The 19,916-nt window shown below is 42.3% G+C and overlaps 1 protein-coding gene and 1 pseudogene across 4 annotated transcripts in view; both read right to left on the bottom strand.

The window, feature by feature from the left end:
- The window catches only part of galntl6 (polypeptide N-acetylgalactosaminyltransferase like 6), a 1,306,113-nt gene that overhangs the window by 997,701 nt on the left and 288,496 nt on the right, over positions 1-19,916 (bottom strand). The window lies entirely within an intron of this gene.
- LOC134346405 (dynein light chain LC6, flagellar outer arm-like) lies at positions 326-2,993 on the bottom strand (annotated as a pseudogene).

Here is a 19,916-nt window from a genome sequence, read left to right on the forward strand (position 1 = left end):
GGAATGGGGATTGTTTTTTGCTGTTGTTGTTTGTTGCTTGTTGTGTACTGTGTTGCTCTGCTGAGCATTGTGGGAATGCCTCGTTGGCACTGAAAAGCATGGCGACACTTCTGGGCTGCCCCCAGCGCACACTTAGGTGCACTGATTGTGAACACAAACAACGTATTTCACTGTACGTTTCAATGTACACGTGACAAATAAACTTGTGTCGTGAAGGGCTGCCCAAAGCACCAGTGCAGGCAACATGCATGGAGGAAAACAGACCGCCGATGTTTTGGGTCGAGAACCCTCATCTGGATCACTTGAATGGTCATGATCTCAAATGTCAACTGTCCATCTCTGTCTGCAGACCCACTGACTCCTCTGGCATCTGCGGCCTTCTGTGTCTCACACCGCTGGCTGCTGCTTCCAGTGGCACCACCCGGTCCAGTGACAGCCGGAACGAGATAACTGGAGAAATTGTAGAAGAGCAGTGTGGCACACTAAATATAAAACTGATAAATAAACTCTGCTGGTTGCCATCCTTTGTAATGCTTTTAACTATAACTCTTTCCAAATTGCACTTCACCTTCCAAGCAACGTAGCAAAATATCTCCCAAGTGCAGCTAATGCATCATTTTGACGTTTTTATTTGTTTAGCCTGCGGGCGTACAGTCTTGTGCTCTTGGTGTAATAAATGTTTACAGTATGTCCAGCTAATGAATACCCGGGGCCACAGTTTGCGTTAATTTGCTCCAATACATTTACTCAGATGGAAGGGCGCTGAGGTCCCTATTAAGTTGAAAGGGACAATCAGTAACCCTTGCAGGATTCTGTCAAAAGAATTGTTCGCAAAGACATCTGAGGGCTGACAGATGAGCTGGCGATAATTCAAGGTCGATCAGTAAACAGGGGATCGTTTTTTGATATGTGAGAATTGATTTATTGAACTGCAAAAGTTGAAAAGGAGTTTTAATTGTGAAGGATCCCACCCACCCTGCCCATGGACTGTTGGTCCCACTCTCATCAGGGAGGAGGCTGCTTGGCATCCCTGCCAGGACCACCACCAGACTCAAAAAACAGTTACTTTCCCCAAGACGTAAGGCTGATCAACACCTCCACCCACTAACCCACCCCTCCACACCCCCAACCACTACTTTATCATTTCCTGTCAGTCACCTTATGTACAGACACTCCTGTGCCCAGCATCACAATCAATGTATATAAGCAATCTTATGTATTTATATTTGTTGTATGTTTTTACTTATTATTTTTGTGTTATTTTCTTCTGTTTTTCTGTGCTGTATCAGATCCAGAGTAACAATTATTTTGTTCTCCTTTACACCTGTGTACTGGAAATGACATTAAACAATTTGAATCTTGATTGTGCCCAATATTCCAGAAAAGGTTCCTGAGGGTGAAACCTGGCCTGGAGGGCTTGAGTTATAAGCGGAGGTTGGATAGACTGGGCATCTTTTGATGGAGTGTAAGAGGCTGTGTGGTGACCTTACATTGGTATATAACATTGAGAGGAGCATAGATAAAGTCATAATCTTTTCCCCCGGGAGTCTACAACCAAAGGTCTGATCAACACCTCCTCCCACTAATGCCCCCACCCCCTCACCACACCACCACCACCACTTTATCATTTCCCGTCAGAATCACCTTATGTACAGACACTCCTGAGAGTAGTATCGTGTTATGTACATACAATCCGTCTAGGCTTGTGTCCTGACGAAGGGTCTCGGCCTGAAACGTCGTCTGTACCTCTTCCTGTGGATGCTGCCTGGCCTGCTGCGTTCACCAACATTTTTTGTGTGTGTTGCTAGGTTTATAAGCTATCTTATTATTTATGTTCATGTGTTTCTTTTATTATTGTGTTCTTTACCTTATGTTTTTTTTTGTGCTGTATCGAGTCCGTAGTAACAATTATTTTGTTCTCCTTTACTGGAAATGGCATTAAACACCAGGAAATGGTGCAATCCAGGTCATATTACGATGGATGAATGTGTTTGCAGACTGGATATTGAACTTTTTGCTGTTGGACTTCGGCCATATTCCACCGAGTTACAACACTGGGCGGCACGGGAGGTCGTTCCTGCCTGTGGCCATCGAACATGCAGCTCCTCCCGTGGAGGGTCAGACATCCTGAGCCAATAGACTGGTCTTGGACTTATTTTCCACCTGGCATAGTTTGCATTTTGTTGTTTCATTGTTTGTGGTTTTTGTATTGCTATATTTATGCTCTATTCTTGGTTGGTGCCGCTGTAACGAAACCCAATTTCCCTTGGGATCAATAAAGTATATCTATCTATCTATCTATCTAAACAATCTTGAATCTTGAATCTTAAACAATCTTGAAAAAAAATGACAGGAAAATAAATGCAACTCACCAAAAAGCAGTTATGCATTGTAAAACGACTTGAGGTTAAAATAAGGCAACCTGAAAATTTAAAAGCACCATGCCGGAAATCACACAGAGCACATTCTTCCTTGTGTTTCCCTTTGTAGGTTAGTCAAAACGAAAGGTTCATTTTTCTTGTTTTCTACTTCGATCAATTTCATTCAGAAGCCCTTAGTTCAGCATCTTCCCACACAGTTAAACCAGAGGATGGCTGCCTGACCCAGGTAGAAATAGATATAGAGTTCAGTTTCATGAGTCACACGGCTGCAAAAGTTTCTGCCCACAATATAATGCTATGTATTGTCCAGCCCTGGAGTGTGACTTAGGGTAAAGAGTGACTCTACTCTGATCCTGGGGGGTGACACTGGTGTGAAAGGTAATGCCATGTAGGGTTACACTTTTTGTCAAGGTCATTCTAGATCAGAGTTTCCCTACCGACCCCTCAGGCAACAGAGGGATTACAGGCTTAATTTAAGAAACAAATTACTTATTATAAGCATTTGATCCCCAGTGCCTCATACTTGATTACAATGGTCATGTAATCACCTCATCTCTTGTTAATATCTTCAGGCATGTCTGCATTCTTGATGATGGCTTTTTGTTCAGACATTGATTAAGTTATATCTCTATGGTTGATCCAAACTAGTAAACGAGCACTGAGGCACCAAACCGTGACCACCAGACTCCCCTGGCGTGCCTGAATTGTCCTGAAAGCTTCAGTCACGCCGTCACATAGCAATGTCAACCTCCACACACTGTGACAGGGTAATGCAGTTGCAAACAAAGAGGGGATTCTATCAGTGATCCACACTGACTGTCGTCTCCTGATAAGGAAGTTAAGGATCCAAGGCAAAGGGAGGTACATAGGCCCATGTTTAGTGATTAATATCAATGGGGTGATGGTATTGAATGGCAAGCTGTAATTAGTGTTTGGTGTATTATCAGTTCAAGTTTCCTTCTCCAATTTGTCAGGGGTTCATTCTGATTGAAGGAATAGAATAGGGATGGCCTGAAAATTATTGGTATTATGAAATGATGATGTGAGTCTTGAGACGCAGAAAGGGGATTAAAACCCCAGGCCTAACCAAATTAACCTTAGGATGTTGTAGGAAGCAAGGAAGTGATTTGTTGGGGTCCTGGTAGAGGTACTTGTATCATCGATAGCTGCCAATTAAGTATGAGAAGCCTCAAGGATGGATAATGTTGTGCGTTTATTTAAGAAGGGCTGAAAGGACAAGCCAGGGACAGAAACATGAGTGGTGGGGATTCTGAGAGATTGAATCTATCTCCATTTGGAAAGACAGGACTGATTAGAGATAGTCAGCTTTTTGCATGGGAATTTGTGTCTTGTGAATTTTAATCTTCTATTTATTTGCATATTGAGATACAGCGTGCCCAGGCCCTCCAGCCCTTTGAGCCGCGCCACCCAGCAACCCCTGACTTAACCCTATCCTAATCACGGGACAATTTACAATGACCAACTAACCTACCAAATGGTACATGTTTGGACCGTGGGAGGGAAGCAGAGCACCCAGAGAAAACCTACGCGGTTACACACCAACTCTTTACCGATAGAGGCGGGAAGTCTTTTGAAGAGGTGACCAAGATGATTGATGAGAGCAGGGCAGCAGACATTGTAAGAATGGACTTTAGCAAGGCCTTTCTTGATGCCTGGATGCTTGGATTGTTAATTAGTCTGGAAGGTTAGATCACATGGGATACAGGATGAGCTAGCCAATTGGATTGATGGAACGAGTCAGAGGGTTACTTATTTACCAGCACTTGATCTATAACCCTCTATGCCTTGGCAATTCAATTGCTTATATAGATATTCCTTAATTATACCATATCTGCCTCCACCATCCATTCAGACTGTACAATTCCCATTCAGACTACCCTCTGTAAAAGAGCATCCCACTCAGGTCTTGTCTATTAAAGACCTCCAGCACCCAGAGCATGCCCTTTTCTTGCTGTTGCTATCGGGTAGGAGGTACAGAGCCTGAAGGCACACACTCAGCAATTCAGGAACAGCTTCTTCCCCTCTGCCATCCGATTCCTAAATGAACATTGAACCCTTGGATACTACCTCACTTTTTTAATATATAGCATTTCTGTTTTTTGCACAATTTTTAATCTATTCAATATACATATACTGTAATTGATTTAGTTATTTATTTACATTGACCCAATTTACATCGGTGGTGCGCAAGTAGAACAGGTCAAAAGCTTTAAGTTCCTGGGGTCAATATCACAAATGACCTGACTTGGTCCAACCAAGCAGAGTTCACTGTCAAGAAGGCCCACCAGCGCCTTTATTTCCTGAGAAAAGTAAAGAAATTTGGCCTGTCCCCTAAAACCCTCTCTAATTTTTATAGATGCACCGTAGAAAGCATTCTTCTAGGGTGCATCACAACCTGGTATGGAAGTTGTCCTGTCCAAGACTGGAAGAAGCTGCAGAAGATTGTGAACACGGCGCAGCACATCACACAAACCAATCTTCCGTCCGTGGACTCACTTTACATCGCACGCTGTCGGAGCAGTGCTGCCAGGATAATCAAGGACACGACCCACCCAGCCAACACACTTTTCGTCCCTCTTCCCTCCGGGAGAAGGTTCAGGAGCTTGAAGACCCGTACGGCCAGATTTGGGAACAGCTTCTTTCCAACTGTGATAAGACTGCTGAACGGATCCTGACCCGGATCTGGGCCGTACCCTCCAAATATCCAGACCTGCCTCTTGGTTTTTTTGCACTACCTTACTTTCCATTTTTATATTTTCTATTTATGATTTATAATTTAAATTTTTAATATGTACTAATTTTAACTATTTTTCATATTTTTAATATTTAATATTTGTAATCCAGGGAGTGTGAAGCACAGAATCAAATATCACTGTGATGATTGTACGTTCTAGTACTAATTGTTTGGCGACAATAAAGTATTATTTTTATTTTATTTTGTTTTTTCTTCTATACTGTATTATGAATTGCATTGTAGTGCTGCTGCTAAGTTAACAAATTTCGTATCACATGCTGGTGATAATAAACCTGATTCTGATTCTGAACCTCCTACCACTTACCATGATCTTATGTGCTCTAGTTTTAGATACATCAGCCATGGAGAAATGTTTCAGACTGTGAGAAGTTATATCAGAGTTGGTGACAAGCTTCATTGACAGTCCAGATGAGGAAAGCCAGAGGGGAAAGTATCTTGGCTCTAAAGGTAGCTGCGACAACGAGGAATGGGCGAGCCAGAGTAGGAGTCAATATATGGTGATACCTCAGTCACAAAGATTGAAGATGGAACCAAAGTAGATGATTACACTAGAATTCATGGTGTTCAGTAATGCACTGAATTTTATTGTGATTGCCAACAGTATCCATCATTAAGGACTTCAACATTTGGGACATATCTTCTTCTCATTGCTACCATCAGAGAGGTGGACAGGAACATAGAGACCCACACTCAATGCTTTAGGAACAGCTGGGATTCAGATTGCTGAATGATTCGCGAACCCATGAACATGACCTCACTATTCCTCTCTTACACGATTTATTTCCTATTGTAACTTAATAATAATTTCTACTTCTTTCACTGCACTGCTGCCACAAGACAACAAACTTCACGTTATATGTCAGTGATAATAAGTCTGATTCTGATTCTGAAGAATTGTTGTCTCTGTATTCAGTCTTACGGGCAGCCGATCGCATACAGGTGACGTTAAGAAGACAGTAATTGGCACTGGTTTATTATTGTCATATGTACTGAGATGGAGTGAAGAGTATTTGTTTGCCTGCCAATCAAACAGTTAATTCCATACACCAGCACACCAAGGTAGCACAAAAGGAGAAACAGAACGCAGAATTACAGATACAGAAGAGAGTGCAGGGAAACAGAATGCAGAGGCCATGACGAGGTAGCTTGAGAGATCATGAGCTCATCTGTATAATTGATGAGCAGAGTACATAATACAATATATTCAAAGCCATGAAGACAATTAATTGAGGTAATAAGTGCAGAAAAGGATGTGAAGCCTGCGTGAATAAGTGATCTACTGGAATAATGAGTGCCTGGATAGGATATTACAGAATATTATAGCGTAGGATATTTCAGTGAAGCTGGGACTGAGCAAAGAAATCAAGGCACTGAATTCATAACGATCTGAATTTACAGCGTAACTGTGTAACAGTGAACAGAATTATTTAACACATAAGTTCAATATGTAAATAGCATCAATTGATTGAATGGGTTTATTTATTTTTGTGTGGGAAGCAATATAGTGGATGAGTTGAGAAATGTCTAGGCAAGGTACTTATATAAAACTGTGTGCCTACTCCTTCTCCAAGGACGCAAGTGACCCCCAAGGTATGTGAGTCAGCGAGATTGGAGCTCGAGGCCCAGTGTTTGGGGACCTGTCATCGGTGAGTCCAGAGTTCAAGGCCTGGATTTTGGGGTCCTCATTCATTGTCGTTTGTGCCTCCTGGGGTCAATACCAAAGATCAAAGCCCAGTGGTGAAAGCCGTGGATCTACAAGAGCACTGGGGAAGTCGAAAACACCATGTCTGCGGGTCTGTGAGCCCACTGGAGTCCTGGCCAGGCCTATCCAGGGGTTAGAGGAGTGACTGTGTGTGAGCATGGTTGAGTGGGAGGGAGGTAAGGGGCTTGTTTTGATGCTATTTTTTATTTCTTTATTTATTTTTTGAGATACAGTGCGGAATAGGCCCTTCTGGCCCTTGCCTCCCAGCAATCCCCCGATTTAAACACAACGTAATCACAGAACAATTTATAATTGCCAATTAACCTACCAATCGGTACATCTTTGGACTGTGGGAGGAAACTGGAGCACCTGGAGGAAATCCACATGGTCACCGGGAGAACGTACAAACTCCTTGCAGGCAGTGGTGGAAAGTTGAACCTGGGTTGCTGGTACCGTAAAGTGTTGTGCTAACCTCTACGCTACTGTACCACCACTTGTTGCTGTGATGTAATTATTGCTGCTCGTGCGTTTTGCGAACATGGTGGTTATGCTATGTTTGCGGCAGAATATGTGGTGAACACTTGCAGGCTGCCCCCAATACACCCTTACACTGTGTTGGCTGTTTAGCACTAATGTTGCATTACACTGTGTGTTTTAACGTAGATGGGCTCTGAATGAATCAGAATCTGTATTTCTTGTGTTCCATCTCAATTCCCGGGGGGAGATCAGTAACTGATGTCTGTTAGGAGTACAGCAACATCCCCAGTAGATTTATGCCACACACACAAAATGCTGGAGGAACTCAGCAGGTCAGGCAACATCTATGGAGGGCAGTAAACGTCGATATTTTGGGCTGAGACCCTTCATCAGGACCAGTTGCTTTGTTACACTTCTCCCGGCTCAATTTTCTGTACTCCCTGATCTCAGCATACATACTCTACATTTTTTTTGATTCCACATCGGGTCAGAACAGCACTGTCATGAACAAAATCCCAGGGGCACCTCAGAAAATCCATCACTGCAGATATCAGAATCAGGTTAATATCACTGGCATATGTCATGAAATTGCTAGCAGTACATTGTAAAAGACAATAAAAATTTAAATTACAATAAGAAATGTATATGAGGAGAAGATGGCGGGGCAACGACAGCGCGCGCGCGGCCTCTCCGGTGAATGATATCTGTAATCTGTCAAATAGGGGACCGTGCACAATTCTGATTTTATGGAGACAGATGTGAGAGTACAGAGGAACACCGGGAAAACTTCTGAAATGCCCGCTTCGCTGCCGCTGCTACTGTGTGGTAACCAGAATCTCTGGAGCAGAAAGCAGTGAAATCCTCGGCTTTGCTTGTTTCAGCAGCTGGGGCTAGGGCGAAGGTGCTCAGCAGAGGATGGCGCTCGGGAGGCTGTATCGGAGGGGCTGGTCGGAGGCTCGAAGTTTTCGGACGTATGGACTCAGTGTCAGCTGTGGTTGGCTGCTTCCAAGGCATCAATAAGTTGACGGTGCCTGGAGGTTTATGGCAGGGAGTTTCTCCCTTTTGCCGCCTGCTATCGGGGACTCGGGAGTCAGGTACTTTAAGACTTTTTTTTACTGTGCCCATGGTTTGTTCTTCATCAAATTATGGTATTGCTTTGCACTGCTGTAACTATATGTTATAATTATGTGGTTCTGTCAGTGTTAGTCTTTGGTTTGTCTTTTTTTCTGTGATATCACACCAGAGAAATATTGTATCATTGCTTAATGCATGTATGCATTTCTAAATGACAATAAAAGAGGACTGAGTGTTCTCATAATCTAAAAAAAATAAGTAATGCAAAAAGAGAGCAAAAACAAGTCAGGTAGTGTACATGGGTTTATTGTCCATTCAGAAATCTGATGACGGAGGGGAAGAAACTGTTCCTAAGGTGTTGACTATGTGTCTTCAGGCTCCTGTACCTCCTCCCTGATGGTAGCAATGAGAAGAGGGCATATCCTGGGTGGTGTGGGTCCTTAATGATGGATCCATTGACAAGGTAGGCAAACCAATGTCAGTATCCTCTACGAAGCTGACGCCCACAGAGCCTCTGATCCCTGGGAGTGAACATCAACAACAACCTGTGGTGGCCCAGCCACATAGATGCCACAACGGAGAAACATATAAAATTAAATAGATAGTGGAAGAAATGGGTGAAAAATATCAGCAAGGAAATGCTATTTCTCTCTCCGCTGGTCCTTCCTGAGCTGTTGAGCACTGTCTAATGTTAGTTAATGCATTGGGTCACCCCAGATGCAGTGGTTGTCACTTGAAGAATACCATGCATCAGCTTTCTGAGAACATTGCGCATATTTCTCTTTGGAGGACTTTGTGTCAAGATATGACTAGAAATATTGCAAGAAAATTAACAGCATGAAGTGCTCCATTTTCTTGAGCAGCAATGTGTGTACTGCGTCATGAGTACAGGGGCGAAGTCATCCAAATTCAGAGGAACCCAGCTTGAAGATTCATCAGAATGATTGGACCAATGATAATGCAGGATCCTCTCAGTCCTGCACCGGGGTGTCAGGTTGGGCTTTGTCCTCGAGGCTACAGAGCGGGACTTGAACCAACAAGATTCTGACTTAGTCACTACTTCATCACTCCCTGTCAGAGTCACCTTATGTACAGACACTCCTGTACCCAGTGTCACTCTATGTACACAACATAGATCTACAGTATGTATATAAGCTATCTTATGTATTTATACTTATCTCATTTTCTCATTATTTAGTTCTATTTATATATATTTGTATTTACAGAGTTTGTTGTCTTTTGTACTCTGGTTGATCTGTCATTGACCCTGTTACAATTACGATTCTATCAGTTCCTTGAGCACACCCACAAGAAAATGAATCTCGGGGTTGTATGTATATGGTGACATATTTGCGTATTCATAATAAATTTACTTTGATCTTTTTTTTATTTATTGTGTCCTTTATCTTGTGTGTATTATTTTTGTGTTGCATCGGATCCGGAGGAGCAATTGTTTTGTTCTCCTTTACACTTGTATATTGGAAAAGACATGAAATAATCTTGAATCTCGAGGCAAAAATCTGAAGACAGCTTCATCTTTTCAGCATGTTGATTCATATTCATCTGCTATAGCGAGTGAATATCACTTCTGCATGGCGTGAGAGAATGAATGTGCCCAGCCTGTCTGCAAGACGAGAGTGCAATGAGACAGTATTTGAATTACAAATTGATATAATTGTACGCTGTGCCTCTGAACAACATAACACTTTGGAGTGTGGTGTTAAAAATCATAAAAAAGTAGGAGCAACAATACCAGTAACCCCACCAGGGACAGTCCCAAGCCCAGCTGCAAAAGGAGGAGGGTTCGGTATGGAGCTAGCAACACCACCCCATAAAAACCCAGCACCTCAGAAACTCCAACTGATGCTCCAAAGACCTCATGCCTAGGAGAGGAAGAATATTCCAAGATGGGCTACACTGGGGGACAACTTGAAAGACTGGTCCAGAACAGAGTATTCTGGTGAGCTGCTATTGATGGCTTATGCCCCTGCAGAGTTATAGGCTTAAGCAGGAACGTAACAGGAACAATACCACACCCTAATCTTGTTCAAGCATTTGCAAAGTCTATTGCTGATCTGACATTCAACTTAACACCATGTTTCTACCTGATCCTATTTACTGTTGCATTCCAAATAGCCCAATAATCTGCTCCAGCTTCAAATAAATGCAGTGGCCACTTTATTTAATACACCTGTCCAGCTGGTCGTTAATGCAAATATATAATCGGCCTCAAAGTTGCTGGTGAACGCAGCAGGCCAAGCAGCATCTGTAGGAAGAGGTGCAGTCGATGTTTCAGGCCGAGACCCTTCGACAGGACTAACTGAAGGAAGAGTGAGTAAGGGATTTGAAAGTTGGAGGAGGAGGGGGAGATCCAAAATGATAGGAGAAAACAGGAGGGGGAGGGATGGAGCCAAGAGCTGGACAGGTAATAGGCAAAAGGGGATACGAGAGGATCATGGGACAGGAGGTCTGGGAAGAAAGACGGGGGGGGGTACCCAGAGGATGGGCAAGAGGTATATTCAGAGGGACAGAGGGAGCTGGACAGGCCTATCACCTGTCCAGCTCTTAGTTCCATCCCTCCCCCTCCTGTCTTCTCCTATCATTTTGGATCTCCCCCTCCCCCTCCAACTTTCAAATCCCTTACTCACTCTTCCTTCAGTTAGTCCTGACGAAGGGTCTCGGCCTGAAACGTCGACTGCACCTCTTCCTACAGATGCTGCTTGGCCTGCTGCGTTCACCAGCAACTTTGATGTGTGTTGCTTGAATTTCCAGCATCTGCAGAATTCCTGTTGTTTATATAATCGGCCTATCATGTGGCAGCAATTCAATGCATAAAAGCATGCAGACATGGTCAAGAGGTTCAGATGTTGTTCAGTCCAAACATTAGAATGGGGAAGGAATGTGATCTGAGCGACTTTGCGCCCAGAATGATTGTTGGTGCTAGATGGGGTGATTTGAGTATCTCAGAAACAGCTGATCCCCTGAGATTTTCATGCACAACAGTCTCTAGAGTTTACAGAAAATGGGGTAAAAAAATAAAAAAAACATCCACTGAACAGCATTTCTGTAGGTGAAAATGCCTTATTAATGACAGAGGTCAGAGGAGAATGGCCAGACTGATTCAAGGTGATGGGAAGGTGACAGTAACTCAAATAACCACACATTACAACAGTGGTGTACATAGAGATCTTTGAACGCACAGCACGTTGAACCTTGAACACTATCAGTGGCTATTTTAATAGGTACAGGAGGCTTCTATATCTCTCTGGGCTGGACAATTCCAACTTTCTCTCTGAGCGAAGAAATTCCTCGTCATTCCCATTAAAAATAGGTGACCTCTATTCTGAGACCATGCTGCCTAGATCTAGTTGCTCCCAAGAAGAGATTCATCCTCAACAGCAATCAACCTCAAAATCGGGAATCCTATATACTGCAGTTTGTTTCCTTTTCATTACTTCAAGAGATGGCATGATTTGTCTGGATGGCATGGAAAACAAAGGATTTTCGCTGTATTTCATTAGCTATGTATCACAGCTTGGCATGGTGGCTCTAATGCACAGAAACTCAAGGGGGGTCAGGGAGTTGCAGTCCAAGCCAGTTCCATCCCAATGCAAAAAACCTCCCCACCATCTTCAAGAGGTGGCACTTCAAGAAGGTGGCCTCCATAATGAACCATCCCAGAGTTCAAAGTTCAAAGTAAATTTTATTATCAGATTACATATATGTCACCACATACAACCCTGATGATTCATTTTCACAGAGGAATACTCAGCAAATCTATAAAATTGTAACTAAAACAAGATTTAATGAAAGATCAACTAGAGTGCAGAAGATGCAAATGTAAATATAAATAATTAGCAATAAATAACGAGTACATAAAATAAGAAGACAAAGAGTCCTTAAGGTGAGATATTTGGCTGTGGAAACATCTCGATTGATGGGCAAGTGAGTGTAGTTATCCCCTTTTGTTCTCTTCTCATTACTACTATCAGATAAGAGACTCTAGAGTCTAAAGACTCACACTCAACATCTTAGGAACACCTTCTCCTCTATTGTCAGATGTCTGAATGGTCCATGAATACTTCCTTTGTATTTTTTACCTATTTTGTAATTCACAAAAATTTTACATCTATTTTGTAATTTATAGTGATTTTATGCCTTTGCTTTGTACTCCTACCACAAAACAACAAATTTCACATTATATAAGTAATTGATAATAAAATTAATTCTGATTCTGACAATAATGAGGCAATCTAGTACAAAATCTTATCTATTTCTAAAACATCACTTCTCACTGCCCTAAAATTCCAAAGCATCATTAAAATCTTCTCAGACAAGACAATTTATCGGGAAACATGAAGGATAGCAAGTGCTTTTGAAACTTTAATGTAAGCCAGACAGTTACATTCGATTTCTCTGAACTGTCATTCATACAATTACTATGCGATTAGTAGCTTCAAACAAGAGCTTATCACAGAAGTGATGCAGAAGGGAGGAAGTGGATGAAATGTACTCCAAGCAATTCATAGTTAATGTCAGCCATTATACAGACACCACTCTAAATTCAGCATGGGTGACCTGTGATGTACGATTCTAATGGATTTTGTTCGCAGGCCAGCAGTCTTGATGCAGCCGCTTGTATGATGAAGCTGTTGCTACACCTGACAACTGCCACAGCTCAGCTCGAAACTCATGAATATTAAAGGTATTCCGTAGCATGCTCATTGTTTTGAAGTCAGCTAAATGTATGAGGTTCTGATAACTCGTGTGGCACTTACAGGAAATAAAAGGCATTGACCAGACATTCAATTATGTCCAAGTAAAATTTGAGATTTAAAATGATTTATATTGAAAGGAACAGATTAAATTTCAGTGAATTGGGCACAATTCATAAGAGATATATCTAATAAATTCAGCCGTGTGTGTAGAACATAGCAGGCTCCAAGAGTACGGGGAATAGGAGAGGGGTCGGGATACGTCACCTGCTGAGCTCAGTCATTCAATAAGATCATGGTTGATCTGATCTTCGTTGACTTTATTTTTCCTCAGACAGATAAAACTCTCTCAACCTCAATAAGATGCTTGCCCTCTTCACTGAGGTCTCTAAATTCAATAAACAAGAGCAGTAATAGGTGAATTCAGCCATTGGGCTTTGACTTTCAGACTTATGATCAACTTTCGGGCCTCAATCATCAGTATCGCCCCCCCCCCCCCGGACTAGCTGATGATGGGACCCCATTTTGGGCATGCTATGTTGGCGCTCTTATCTGTAGCAACACTTGGGTGCTGCCCCCAGCACATCCTTAAATTGTGTTTGTAGATAACACAAGCAACACACTTCACTCTATGTTTCAATGTAGATAAGTGAATCTGATCTGAATCTGAACCTCAATTGACTTCTCAAGACTGTTCCATCATGAATGAGGATCACAACTGATCACACACAAGTTCAAGTTCAAGTTTAATTATCATTCAACCGTACATGAATATCCACGAACGTGGCCGACAGAAGCAGTGATCCTCTGAGCCCAAGATGCAAAACACAGTCATACTAATCACAAGGCACATACAGCATATATAAGATAGCAGCGAACATACAGTCACACTAAACATATGTCCTTTACATGCAATACCGCCTCCAGCGTCTCCTCTCCTCGACTGCTGCAACAGGCAGTCCCACAGCTTGAGACACAGTCCTTGCTACAACCGAGACCATGCAGCTTCCCCTCTGCCTGACTCTCCAATAAACAAGGGAAATGGACTTGCAGTATTTTACGCTACCCAATGTCCAACAGGTTCTTGCGATTGCAAGAAGAACCGTCCAAGGCAAACACCCACTGTTAGACTGCACACCACCTCTGCACACAACATCTTTCTGTAGTAAAACCATACCATAGAAACCATAGAAACTATAGCACAGAAACAGGCCTTTTGGCCTTTCTTGGCTGGGCCAAACCATTTTCTGCCTAGTCCCACTGACCTGCACACGGACCATATCCCTCCATACATCTCCCATCCATGGATCTGTCCAATTTATTCTTAAATGTTAAAAAAGAACCCGCATTTACCACCTCATCTGGCAGCTCATTCCATACTCCCACCACTCTCTGTGTGAAGAAGCCCCCCCTAATGTTTCCTTTAAACTTCTCCCCCCTCACCCTTAACCTATGTGTCCTCTGGTTTTTTCTCCCCTTGCCTCAGTGGAAAAAGCCTGCTTGCATTCACTCTATCTATACCCATCATAATTTTATATACCTCTATCAAATCTCCCCTCATTCTTCTAGGCTCCAGGGAATAAAGTCCTAACCTATTCAACCTTTCTCTGTAACTGAGTTTCTCAAGTCCTGGCAACATCCTTGTAAACCTTCTCTGCACTCTTTCAACCTTATTTATATCCTTCCTGTAATTTGGTGACCAAAATTGAACATAATGCTCCAGATTCGGCCTCACCAATGCCTTATACAACCTCATCATAACATTCCAGCTCTTGTACTCAATACTTTGATTAATAAAGGCCAATGTACCAAAAGCTCTCTTTACGACCCTATCTACTTGTGATGCCACTTTTAGGGAATTTTGTATCTGTATTCCCAGATCCCTCTGTTCTCCTGCACTCCTCAGTGCCTTACCATTAACCCTGTATGTTCTACCTTGGTTTGTCCTTCCAACATGCAATACCTCACACTAGTCTGTATTAAACTCCATCTGCTATTTTTCAGCCCATTTTTTCCAGCTGGTCCAAGTCCCTCTGCAGGCTCTGAAAACCTTCCTCACTGTCTACTACACCTCCAATCTTTGTACCATCAGCAAATTTGCTGATCCAATTTACCACATTATCATCCAGATCATTGATATAGATGACAAATAACAATGGACCCAGCACTGATCCCTGTGGCACACCACTAGTCACAGGCCTCCACTTGGAAAAGCAATTCTCTACCACCACTCTTTGGCTTCTTCCATTGAGCCAATGTCTAATCCAATTTACCACCTCTCCATGTATACCTAGCGAATGAATTTTCCTAACTAGCCTCCCATGCGGGACCTTGTCAAAGGCCTTACTGAAATCCATGTATACAATATCCACTGCCTTCCCTTCATCCACTTTCCAGTAGGCAGTAAAATGTTCACAGCAGTAACATGTTCACACCAAGTCCATTCTTCCGCTAACAAGCTGATCACTGACGGGGTAGCCCTGTAGCGCTTGAAGTTCTTAATGTAAAGAATCGACGAATGGTGAGGCCCAATGGATTATTGAGGAACAGATAGTACTTCAAAGTTCAAGTTCAAAGCAAATTTATTATCAAAGTACATGTATGTCACCATATATAACCCTGAGATTCATTTTCTTGCGGGCATACACAATAAATCCAAGAAACACAATAGAATCAATGAAAGTCCGCACCCAAGATGGTCAAACAACCAATGTACAAAAGACAACTACCCGTAACTGCAAAAACAATAATAGTAAATACATAAGCAATAATTATCAAGAACATGAGATGAAGAGTCCTTGGAAGTGAGTCCATAGGTTGTGGGAACAGTTCAGTGATGGAGTGATGTACACAAAAACTGCTGGTGGAACGCAGCAGGCCAGGCAGCATCTATAGGAAGAGGCACAGTCGACGTTTCGGGCCGAGACTCTTTGTTAGTCCTGATCCCTCCCCACTGATCTCCCTCCTGGTTCCCCTCCCATTTTCAGCATCTGAAGAATTCCTCGTGTTTAAGTGTAACAGTGGGCCAGCTTTTAGAATGGTAACAGTTTCAGCTCATAGATCTGTGTCTGATATAGGTCATTTCAATGCATCGCATCTGTATTCTGAACTGCAAAGTTGTAGGATCAAAATCACACTCAAAATAGCTCATATTTATGGAGAGAGGGAGTGAAGGATGTTGTGCTGGGGAAGGGCCATATTTCAACATGTTAAGTTGATTGACAAGACACATGTTGAAGAACCCAGTGGACTATTGTGAAGATCTCTCCTGTGAGAGACTGCAACATTTCAGGACTACAACCTTGTCAGATTTAACAAAGGGCCATTGATATGAAACATTAACGCCTGTTTCTCTTCTCACAGATGCTGCCTGATCTGCTGAGAGTTTTCGGCATTGTCTGTCTTGATATTGGTGGATTGAGTGACCTGTTGTTACTTTGTTTTTTTTTGTTATATTTCATTCTCCCGCCAGTAACCAATCAAGCAACCAACTGTTAACTGTTACCTGTTTGGTTGCTAATGCAATAGAATTTGAGCATTAATATTTGAGATGCCTTGGTCCAATTATGCAGAGCCCTGGTCTGGTCTCCTAATCTAAGCAAGAAAACACTTTCCGTAGAGAGTGCAGTCCAGACTCACTAAGCCCAGTCCATCACCAGAAAAGCCCTTCTGCACCATTCAGCAAATCTACATAGAACGCTGTCACAAGAAAGCAGCCTCCAGCAACAAGGACCCCTCCCCCCCACCCATCCATTCTTGCTGGTGCCATTGGGAAGAGGTACAGGATCCTTATGTTCTATACCACCAGGATTAGGAACAGTTATTACCCTTCAACCAACAGGCTCCTGAACCAGCATGATTAACTTCACTCACCTCAACTTTGAATTGATTCTACAACCTGTGGGCTCACTTAAAAGATCTCTTTGCAACTCATATGCTCAATATTATTTATTTATTATTATTTGTTTTTTCTCATATTTGCACATTTTATCTTCTTTTACGCGTTGGTTGTTCTTCCATCTTTGTGTGTAGTTTTTTTTCACTGATCCTATTATATTTCTTCATTTTACTGTGAACGCCCACAAGAAAATGAATCTCAGGGTTGTATCTGTTGACATATATGTACTCTGATAATTAACTTCCTTTGAACGTTGAAGTTCTGACACAGAGATTGTATCTGAAACAAAGACATTTCCTTTACTGGCACAGATGCTGCTCTACCTGATGAGTTGCTTCAGCAGATTGTTAGTTGCACCAGCATCTGCGGTCTTTTGTATCTCACAAAGTTGATTTATGAGATAGACAGCTCGTCATCTTAGCAGCAATTAAGCAAGATAAGTGTGTACCATCAGTGGTTTCGAGTAACGAGAGGTAATCTTATTAAAATTCTAAAATAACTTGACAGTGTAGATGTAGAGTTAAGTGCATTTAACTCCACATCCAAAAATATCTAAGACACAGTTAGGTGTCTAATTCCAAATATACTTAAGACACAGTTAGACTGCATAGCAGGGGAATTAAGAGTTATTGAGAAAAGGCAGGTAGTTGGATCTGAGTCCACGGCCAGATCAGCCATGATCTTACTGAATGGCAACAGGCTTGACAGACCAGATGACCGACTCCTGCTCCTATTTTTTAATATTCTTAGGAGTTAATATTTCCTCTAATTGAGGTGTGTAGAACAGTCCCAACATAAGGGGTTATCCAATCAGAGGAAAGATATAAAGAAGCCTCCTCACCCTGAAGGAAGTGCACCTTTGAAGGACAGTTATTGATTTACTGAGTATATTCAAGCGAGATTGGTGGATTTTCAACCATCAATAATGGTGCACCTGCATTTTTACTTCCTTAGAACTTAAAGAAGATTTGGAATGTCATGAAAGATGACAAACTTCCAAAGGTTTCAAAGGTACATTTAATTTGAGAAACGTATACAATAAACATGCTGAAATTCTTTTTCTTTGCAACCATCCATGAAAACAGATGAGTGCCTCAAAGAATGAATGACAGTTAAATGTTACAACCCCAAAGTCCCTCCCTAGCCCCTCCCTCCCACACGTAGACAGCAACAAAACAAAGATCTCCCTCCCCCACCAGCAAAAAAAGCATCGCACCCCTCCCCCCACCAAGCACTCAAGCGTGCAGCAAAGCATCAATAAAGACACAGATCTGCAGTACCCCAAAGACTAATCGTTCACCCGGTAATTTGACATATATCAGGCTCTCTCTCTCCCTAAGAAGGGAAAAGAAGATGTCCCCATTTCACAGTGAGAGGGGAGACATAACAAACAACTTGCTGGTTTAGGATGTTAAAAGTCTGTTGCGTCGCTTTTTCTGAGCTCTGTGCCCAAAGATCTCGGGTCCCTGGGCACGCAGCCAGCAGCCAGCAGCCAGCTTGCTGCTTTCGATCTTCTGTGTACTCCCTCGATGCACCGATCTCCTGCGGAGGCACCAACCTTAAGTCCACCTGCCTCCAGAGCCGCGAAATTCCGGAACCAGAGAAAGCATTCTGACTAATTGGAATCTCCCATGCAAAATAACGCAAGAGGCTAAAGAGAGTGATGGGCTCTGCTAGTTCTATCATGGGCACAGCTCTCCACGTTATCAAAGTCATCTGCAAGAGGTGCTGTGTCAGGAAAGTGATGTCCATCATTAAGGACACCCACCATCCCACCATCCAGGCCGTACCTTCTGCTCAATGCTGCCATCAGGTACAAGAGCCTGAAAACCTACACCTCAAGGTTAAACAAACATGCTTCCCTACAGCCATCAGGTCTTGACCCCACTTGAAAAATCCTAATCCAAACCTGGCACTATATTTCCCTCAACTAGCACTGATATTGTTATATCCACTTTATCATGTATGTTATTTATAATTTCTGATCAAGGTTAGAAAGATGAGCTTTATTTGTCAACATCTACATCAAAACAAACATAGTGAAATGTATCGTCAGCATCAAATCAAATAAGCGAAGTTTGTGTTGGGCAGCCCACAAGTGTCTCTGCACTTCTGGTGCCAACATAAGCATGTTCCCAACTAATTTAGGTGTACATAATTTATCTTTGTAATGCATTTCCTGCTGCTGCAAAAAGCTAATTTTCAAGGTTGTTCTACCCTGGGGATGTATGCCCTTGACAATAGACCTGAATGTGAAATTAAACTTGAAACATTAATGAATCAAGGGACAGGGGTATTGTGCAGAGAAGGAGTGCTAAGATGAAACATCAGGCACAATCTTATTGAATGTCAGCAAGCACGAGAGTTGAATGGCCTACTTCCGCTCCTATCTCTGATGTCCTCAAATTTTTATGTTCAACTGTTTTCATGGACTGGCTGAGATGCCATTATAACCTGAAGAAGCCCAAGATTTGAGTTGGTCATTAATTAAATTAGGTCATCTCTCCTCTCAGGCAAAACTTGTATGTGTAAGTGCAGTTACAGGACATATGATTCAGTTTGCCATGATTGAATAGCTTGTTGGCATTGGCTGGTGAGACTCAAGCCTCAGAAACATGTTCAGTTGGAATAATAATCTTTCAGGAAACGAATGCCTACAGAAGAGGGGAAATTGTCAAGGGAGAAAAGTTGAAGATAAAAAAAAATTAAATAGTTTGCCTCTTTCTTCGTCTGACCTCAATTTGTGAAGGATTTAATGTTGTGCATTAATGTGGCAATGCTATACTAAAAATAGCAGGCAGTGAGCAGAAAGGCTTTAAAATATCTGCAGAAACAGATTAAAAATATAAACTTAATTTAAAAGCACTGATAGGTAATTTCCGTCAGAAAGAGG

The sequence above is a fragment of the Mobula hypostoma genome, chromosome 5 (assembly GCF_963921235.1).
Source record: "Mobula hypostoma chromosome 5, sMobHyp1.1, whole genome shotgun sequence".
NCBI lineage: Eukaryota > Metazoa > Chordata > Chondrichthyes > Myliobatiformes > Myliobatidae > Mobula > Mobula hypostoma.